The sequence below is a fragment of the Sciurus carolinensis genome, unplaced genomic scaffold, assembly GCF_902686445.1.
Source record: "Sciurus carolinensis unplaced genomic scaffold, mSciCar1.2, whole genome shotgun sequence".
Taxonomy (NCBI): Eukaryota; Metazoa; Chordata; class Mammalia; order Rodentia; family Sciuridae; genus Sciurus; species Sciurus carolinensis.
This window is the reverse complement of record NW_025920327.1, coordinates 64030-73359: the sequence shown is the minus strand read 5'-3', so window position 1 is coordinate 73359 and position 9330 is coordinate 64030. Positions and strand designations below refer to the sequence as shown.

General features: G+C 33.7%; 1 pseudogene; it reads left to right on the top strand.

The window, feature by feature from the left end:
* The first annotated feature begins 246 nt into the window (after positions 1-246).
* LOC124975604 (protein prenyltransferase alpha subunit repeat-containing protein 1-like) lies at positions 247-2115 on the top strand (annotated as a pseudogene).
* Positions 2116-9330: the final 7215 nt, after the last annotated feature.

Here is a 9330-nt window from a genome sequence, read left to right as displayed (position 1 = left end):
TATAGCAAATTTGCCTGATGCACAATTACCTGAAGTATCAAGTAAAAAAACTTGTAAAACAATCTCCTGTTAAATATAACAATGGATATAATAAATTAACACCTACGCAACAAGAACATGCATGGTTTACAGATGAATCAGCCAAATACACAGGAAATGAATGTTATTGGAGCGCCACAGCTTTTAACCCATCTAATAGAAAGATATTAGAGAGGCATGCTTCCAGCCGCCATGGCCGCAGCCAACATGGCCGAGATGAGCGAGGAGGTGGCGGTGCTGGTGCAGTGGGTGGTGAAGGACATCACCAGCGCCTTCAGGAGGAACCCGAATATAGATGAAATTGGTCTGATCCCTTGCCCTGAAGCAAGGTATAACCAGAGTCCCATAGTCCTGGTTGAAAACAAACTTGGTGAGGAGAGCTGGTGCGTCAAGTTCCTTTTACCATACATCCACAATAAGCTTCTTTTGTACAGAACAAGAAAGCAGTGGTTGAACAAAGATGAATTGATAGATGTCACGTGTACTCTGCTGCTTTTAAACCCAGACTTTACCACGCATGGAATGTGAGGAAAGAGCTGATCCTCTCTGGCACTGTAAATCCACTTAAGGACTTACATTGAGAAAAACTGGCCTTAACTAAGTTTCCAAAGAGTCCAGAAACATGGATTCACAGGCCATGGGTGCTACAGCACCTAATTCAGAAAACTTCCTTGCCTTCCTTTGTGACCAAAGGAAACTTGGGAACAATTCCTGCAGAGAAGACATAGTGACTAATACAAGAACAGCTGGAAGTCTGTGGTGAAGAGGCAGGGAGATATCCAATCAATTATAATGCCTGGTCTCATCGTATCTGGGTTTTACAACACTTGGCCAAACTAGATGTCAAGCTTCTTCAGAAAAGATATACAGCTCTGCATGGTGGTACATGCCTGTGATCACATCAATTTGGGAGGCTAAAGCAGGAAGATTGCAAGTTTGAGAACAACCTGAGCAACTTTATGAGGCCCTGTCTCAAAAGACTTAGTGTGACCCTGCCTCAAAATAAAACAGAAAAAAAGGGACTGGTGTCTGGGCAGAGTGGCCCACATCTGTAATCCCAGGAGCTCAGGAGGTTGATCAAGAGTTCAAAGCCAGCCTCAGTAAAAATGAGGCACTACGCAACTTGGTGAGACCTTGTCTCAAAATAAAATACAAAATAGGGCTGACTCAGTGGTGGAGTGACCCTGAGTTCAATACCCAATAAATGGTGGTGGTAAGGGCTGGGAATGTGTTATGGTCAGTAAGGACATAAAAAGCATTCAGCATCATTAACCTTAAAGGAATGCAAATAAAGGTCACAGTTAATGAGATACTGTTTCAAATCAACTAAAATGACTAAAAGAAAAACAGATAACTAGTGTTTATAAAGGTATGGAGACATTAGGGGACTTACTTGTTGCTGGTAAGAATGTAAAATGGTACAGTTCCTATGACATTTCCTCACATTATATGTGGAATTAGTATATATGCAAAAACATATAGTTAAAACCAATATATAGTATTCTTTTATTTTTGGTGTTTTTTTAAATTTTTTTTTATTTTTTTTATTGTAAACAAATGGGATACCTGTTGTTTCTCTGTTTGTACATGGAGAAAAGGTGTACCATTTGTATAATCATAAATTTACATAGGGTAAAAAAAAGATATTAGAAAAACAGGGTAAGGGACAAAGTAGTCAATATGCTGAATTATATGCAGTTTTTCTGGCTTTACAATATAAAGAGGGAAAGAAATGTCATTTGTTTACAGATTCCTGGGCTATAACAAATGGATTAGCTACTTAGTTACCTAAATGGTATAAAAATAATTAAAAAATAAGGGATAAACAATTATGGGGAACAGAAATATAAAAAAGTATTTAAAAATACTTAAATGTACTAATGTGTCTGTGTTTCATGTAGATGCTCAGTCTCGGAGAGACACCCCAGAGCGTGAGTATAATGCAACGGTGGACAATCTGCCTAAAATAACCATTTTAGAAGAAAACACCTCCCAGTCTAAAAAAGATAAAATTATCCAGTTGGCTAAATGGGTTCATCAAAAGTCAGGACATGCCAGACCTGCTGCTATGTACAGGTGAGCATGTGAATGAGGAATGTATATTCCATTATCTAAATGTAAGAAAACAGTTATGCAATGTCGCATTTGCCAATTGGATGAAGTTCGGTCAGTACCTCCCATTGTCACTGGAGAATTAAGTAGAGAAACTCATCCAGGTCAGATTTGGCAAATAGATTATATAGGACCTCTGCCCATGTCTAGAAGATGTAGATATATTTGTACGTGTGTAGGTACATATTCTGGGGTGTTAGTATATTGTGCATATACAGATGGTACTCAAAGGAAGACTATTAGAACTTTAGACATAATAACTTTATATTATGAAACACCTTTACAAATTCAAAGTGAAAATGGCTCTCATTTTAAAGAAGAGTTAATACAATTACACTGCCAAGAAAATAGTATTGAATGGATATTTCATATTGGTTTTTATCCACAGTTGCAGGGCTGATAGATTGAATAAATTGTCTTTTAAAGAAAAAACTAAGAAAACTGGGAAAAGGTAAATATGGACAGTGGAAAGATAATTTATTTACAGTTTTAAAACAATTAAATAATTGAATATTAACCAAATCAGGAACTCCCTTGTCTCAAATGATGACTCCAAATTTATAAATTTGGGAAGCTGAAATTTCTCATATAAAATGGTGGGCCTTACATCCTAAAGCCCAACTTCTCTGGCAAGGCACTCCTGCTTCTGCATCTGTATATAGATGTATATAGATCTGTATAGTGTAATAGATTTTCTTATTCCTCCAAATCAAACTCAAGTAATACCAATAGATCTGGGGATTAAAATCCTTCCCCAACACTTTGGGCAGATTGCTGCTCAATCTAGCCTGGCCATACAAGGAATCCGAAACATGGCTGGGGTAATTGACTCTGATTATCAAGTAAAAATTAAAGTTATATTACATAATGTATCCCCTGACCCATTCCAAGTTAAAGCTGAAATGCAAGTTGCTCACCTAATTATAATACCTTGTATAATACACAATCAATGAACTCAAATAAAGCAATCTAGTCTGGATAGCAATAGGAAAGGTGGTTTTGGATCAACAGATATTATTGCAGGGACCAAAGTATGGATAAAACAACAAGAAACTGATGTTCTTATAGCTGCATAAATAATAACACAGGGAAAGGATAATATGGTAATAGTTATGATTCCTGGCAATAAACAACCTAAAATATTGCCTACTAACCATCTATTTTTATAAAACTAGGTTATGAGCTGGATCTTCATGACAAGTATTTTAATATGGGCCTGGACTCCTAGAATAAAATTTCATGCACCATCAAACAGCTCCTTGATCACATGGTATTGGAGGAATGACATAGGCAATAGGACAAAAGATAATTTTATCTACTTGACTAATAAAAAATGTAACTTTACTAATGTGACTGTGAGTGGACAAAACAACTCAATGGAAGGGAAAATCATCTGTATATAGTTTAATATTCTCCAGTAGTAATGAAATACAAGTAAATATTACCTCTAAAGTATTAAGATGTTGTAAATTTTCCACATTAAATTACAATTCAAATATAAATATCATTTGACAGAAGCCATAAATAATTACAGTATCAATGGTACTAAGTATTTTGCTTTTAATGTAAATACTTCTGCTTTTATTCTATGCAATAATGGAACAAATATTAAGGGATGAGGAGTATGGGTTGATTATATATGATATTCTATTAATAACAAGCCTGAGATTAATGCTCCACAACTAATACAAGTGTCCCATACTTGTAGTAATGTAAGTTTTTAAGCTAACAAGTTTATTTATACATTTTAATGTTTCTTTTCCCCCGAATCCCCTGTGTACCCAAAGAGAAAGTGCCTGGTATGATACTTTATTAGGAGGATTAGAGTCTGGGATAGAAATGACAAATTCTGTAGACTTAGAAGTATTATCTTCTTGTCTACAAAATGCTGAAAAAGATATAGCTCAAAGTGTAAGTTTAAACGTTCAATGGTTGCCTACTATTATTATTCCTCATCATAATACCTTAACCTATCAAGAGTAAATGTTACAAATACTTAATACTTCCCAAGTAGAATAATATAAAGTAGACCAATATTAATACATGGTTAATGGATGAGTTATATTATTCAAATGTTATTTATTAACCTCCAAAAGGAAAGGGCACAAAGATTAATTCAACAAGGACATAGTAATATCTGGGAATATCTGCTTCCCCCTGGAGCTCGAATGGATCCCCCCATTGTGGTGGATTGTACCTCTGCTTGGTGTAGTGGAACTTTACCTATATGGTTAAAAAAATTATAGGGTTTTATGTTCTTTTTGTGTTTTACCAATAATCCATAAAAATTATATAATTTTGCCCAAGTTGAAGAGACTCTCGTTGATGAACAGAATATAGCTTATAAATTAGTAGATTGCATTTCCACCACCGACAGGCCTATATGTCAAGGATTAAACCACATAAAGGAACACTGTTTGTTACAGTACTCTATTAATATTTGTTTATGGACATTTTATCCTCTAAAGAATTTTACATTACTTATAAAATTGAACATCAACATATTTGTATGTTAAATAATAATAGTACTGAATTACAATGGATGAATTTTTCCTCTCCTTTTGTGGGATGTTTAAAAGATGTGGAAATCTCGTATAGGGCTGGAGAAACATTCTATTTATCCCCTGATGTTAATAAAGAACTTAATATTTCTTGGATTTCTACCCCCTTAACACTGCCAAATATTTATATTTACTTATCTCTACCTAGTATCTTAACACATTCACGTTTATTACATCAATATCTACAGCATAATAAATGTTCTCTAGCAGAGCACCAAATAGCCACAACTATTGTTTCCAATAAGTTACAGATTTTTCAAATGTAATAACTGAAGTCACTAATCATAATTGGTCTGATTTTTAGTTTTCTAGTGCTAGTGCTTCTACATACTTTTCAGCTGTGTTTTCTCTGATATTCTATATCATTGGAATTTTAATCCTATTATGTATATGTAATTGTCAAATGTATTATTGAATCAAATGTATTGTGCAATGATAATGACTTCCTTTACTTACTCTCTTAAACAATCCTAGAACTGAAATGTAGAGAAAAATGGAGTCTTCTTGAAGAGTGCTTTCAAAAAGTGAAATCAGGGCAAGGAGTAAACAACTTGCATGAGAAACTTAGTGCTCTGGCAGTGCCCCATTGAAGGACAGATAAGCTCTCTGTCCAAGAACATTAAAAAAAAAAGAACTTAAAGACATCTGGTTTCTGCTCTCAAGGCCTGGCTCCTGGCCAGATCCAGGTCTGGAGACCAAATCTACTGATGGCACTGAGCCCAGTGGCTCCACACAAAAACTTTATATGTTTACTCCAGTGTATTTAAGAGAGATGAGAAGAACTCAAAGGTGACAAGACTGCTTTCTTTTGTTATGTATGCTGCGAAATGCCCATGATGTCTCTCTGGTCCTGAGTTGGTATGCTACCTGGAATAGTTTTAATTTTGTGTATACTTTATATGTCTAAATAAATACTATCTTTTCCTATATGGCTTGTGGTGGTACATTAAGCCCTTATAAATTATAAGTCTGTGCATAGCAATGAGAAATACATTCCCAGACATGAGGCAGGATGGCAGGTTTGAAGCCAGCCTCAGCAACTTAGCAAGGACCTAAGCAACGTAGCTAGATCTTGCCTCAAAATAAAAATTAAACAAAAAAGCAAAGGGGCTAGGAATGTGGCTCAGGTTCAATCCCTGGTACCAAAACAAATAAATAAATAGAGGCAACTGATTTGCAACATAGCAGAAGAAAGCCTACCTTGAACTTGTATATAAATTTATCCCAGAGGCTCAAAAAGTTAGCATTAAAAAAAAAGCAAAAGATGGTGCATTGTAATATTAGAGACAACTTTAGGTACTACAATATCAAACTCAAAATCATAAAAGTGGTAAATGTTGGTACCTTCAGTTTTTCTACCTCTCATCCCTTTGGCAAATTGCTGTTTTAACTTAAGAGAATATTATACACAGTTGATTGATATGTTAAACTTATTTCAAGCTTTTATAAAACCTGGCCTTCCACACATTAAACAATTGACTTTCATTTCTGTTTTACAATTTCACTCTAAAATGATTTAAAACATGCAAACATAGTAACCTTACATGACACTGTTTACACAGATAAATCTTTGACTCTTGCCCTTGAGTATCTGGTAAGCATTTAAAAAACACTCAGTATTTTATTTTTCTTTAGTAATAGAAAGTTAGACTTTTTAATAGCCCTAGGGCCATTGTTTATTTATTGGTATTCAAATAGATTAGGTGGTGCATTCTGTATCTTTTCTTGACAGATAATTTTCTTTAAAAAGTTAAATACTATTAAATTAATCAGTCAAATATTCTGAATACTGTGTTATCATGTAGTAAAATGTTGTGCTTTTCCAGGGTAAGGACCTAAAACAGTACATGGATGACTATAGGAACATCATGAGTATGCACAATGTAAATGTACGTTTATTGTGTAATGTTAAAGTGTAAACAAAATGAGCTAGATTGCACACTGAAATATACCAACCTCATAACCAATCTTTGGAATTTTCTGTTTGAATTATTTACCAAACTTCTGTTTATTATACTACAGCTTTCCTGGGATCATACCTTTTTGTAAAACTGCTTCATTTTAAAAGTCTCCTAAAAATATTTTTGATATTTTATTTCACATTATAACTGATTATCCTGCATGTGTAGAATAAATCTGCAGGTATATTTTACTTTCTGAAAAAATACAAATGATGGGTACATTTTGCAAAAGGCCACCTTTAAATGGTGAACTCTCCTAATATATTTTAAATGGTATTACATTATATATTAACAGTGACATTTTGGAATTATGAATTATGAATAAGTGTTATAAGCAAGACCAGAAACATATAGGTATTGTGATTTCTTTGTTAGAAGTTAACTATCTGTATTGTCAGAAGGAATAGTAAGATAATTGTGTTTTTGTAATACAGCTAAGAATTTAAATAATGCTGAAGAAGTTTGCTGTAATAATCAGATACAGAAGAAAACCAGAAGTTATCAGATATATAAAAGCAATTGACACACTTGTATTCTTATAGACTTCTTTGTATTTTACATTTTCAAAGATTTTATTTGTATAAAGTTCAACAGTTTATGAAACGTATTTTGAAAATAGACTGTCCCAACTTGTGTGTTTGAGATCTTTATAATTCTGTAGATAGTAAATAGTAACTTCAAACTTCCATTTTTTTAATAGTGAATTTGGTAAATATGAAGGAAAGTCAGTTTCTGTTATTGAAAGAGAGGTCTAAACATATGACTAGCACATTGCTATGAATATTAGAATAAGGCTTTAAAAGAATTTCCATATACATTTCATGCAAATTATTTTCATCATAGTTTATATTTTCATTTGCAAGGTGTTGTGAAGGCTATTTGTAGATCTCCATTTTAAAATTCTGTTTTTTTCTGTTTTTATATTAGCACTAATTTGGAAAACACTAATTTGGAAAGTCTTTAGTTATCATAATTTTACAGAGGTTTGAGAAGTCTTTTAAGTCAGGTCTAAATAGTTGGAAAATATTTTTGTTTGTTAAAATTGCATTTAATGTTTTCCAAATGTAAAATTTAACAGGAATATATTGAAAGGTAGCTGTGTTCACCACTGAAACCCCAATGCAACACAACAGAAGTAAATAGTAACTCTAGAGTTTTCAAAACATAAATAAATAGGTGGTGTCTGAAGACTTCAGAGTTTATAATTCATTCAGACCAGACATGGTGGTGCAAACCCACCACCCAGCTACTTGGAAAATTGAGGTAGGTGGATCACAAACTTGAGACCAGTTTGAGAAATTTAATGGGACCCTGTCTCAGAATTAAAATGCAAAAGAATTGGGGACATAGCTCTGATGTAGAGTGCTCCTGAGTTCAATCCCTCCTACACCGCTCCAAAAAATCACCAGAGGCATTCCTGCCATTAATCACCTGCTGCCTTGGCTTATTCTTGGTATTTAGATGTCATTTTTCATCTACAAGTAAACTGAAGTTATTTCTTCAGTAATTCAAGTTCTTTTTGGTAACCCCAGAAAATCAAGATGTGTTCCAAATCTCTCTTTTACCACAATACACTAAATACTTCTACCATTAGTCTTGTAGGAATTGCTTTTTTCAGACCACTAGAGTGCATTACCCCATTTTGAATCACAGCTTATTTTGAAATTGAGTAGGAGTTGCTAAAATTAAAGTATCCAGGAGGTAGGTGTTAAAAGCTGATTGAGTTAGTTTTATAACTGGTAATTTGCCAGGTTATGTAGCCCCATTCTCTCTGATACCTGAGACTTTACATAAAGCCACCAAGTCCAATGCCACATTTAAAGGTACTGAGCCAGATCAGATTGTTTTATAAGGGAGTAATTGTCTGTGTTTGTTTGACCTACTGGAATTTTATAATCAATCTATAAGCTCAGTAGTATAGAGAATACATCTGTTTAAGCTGGTTTCTCTAACAAATGAACTATTAGTATGAAAACAAAATTTTGCTATATTTATAATATTTATTTTTATAGAAACTGTTGACACAAATAATAGATGCTTCAAATTGAACAATAAACTAAAATTGAGAAAACAACTCAAAATGGAAAAGGCATTGTCCTTAAAATGATGTAATTTATTTTTTTTTCCTTTACTCTTCTAGGCCAGTTGCTTTTCTACTTACCATATTATGCTAATACCAAAGTATCTCTTGATATCTGTAAGACTAATTTTTAATTATTTGCTTTTGTAGCTGTTTCTCTACCAAATTCTACATGGGTTAATTATTGCCACAGAAGAACGGTGTTGCATCAAGACTTGAAACCACAGAACCTTCTCATTTATGAAAAAGGGGATTTAATGCTAGCAGATTTTGGGATGGAATAATTAAATATTTATAAATTCCTCCAGGTGGTTAGGTATAAAATAAAAACTATTGTTCCCATGTGTTATCACTTTCATATGAGTTTGGAAATTTTCTCTGAGCCCACTGAAAAATAATTGACAGAATTTTGTGGGTGGTTTACATTGGTTGTTAGCAGCAAATACTAAAAGGTGTGGGTTCCCTTGTGTGGTCCATGGACCCCATGTTTTGGATACCCTTTCAGGGAGTGTTCAGAGGTAAAAATATATTTTCAGAAGTGCACTAAATGTTATTTTCTTTTTTTCCTGTGATAATA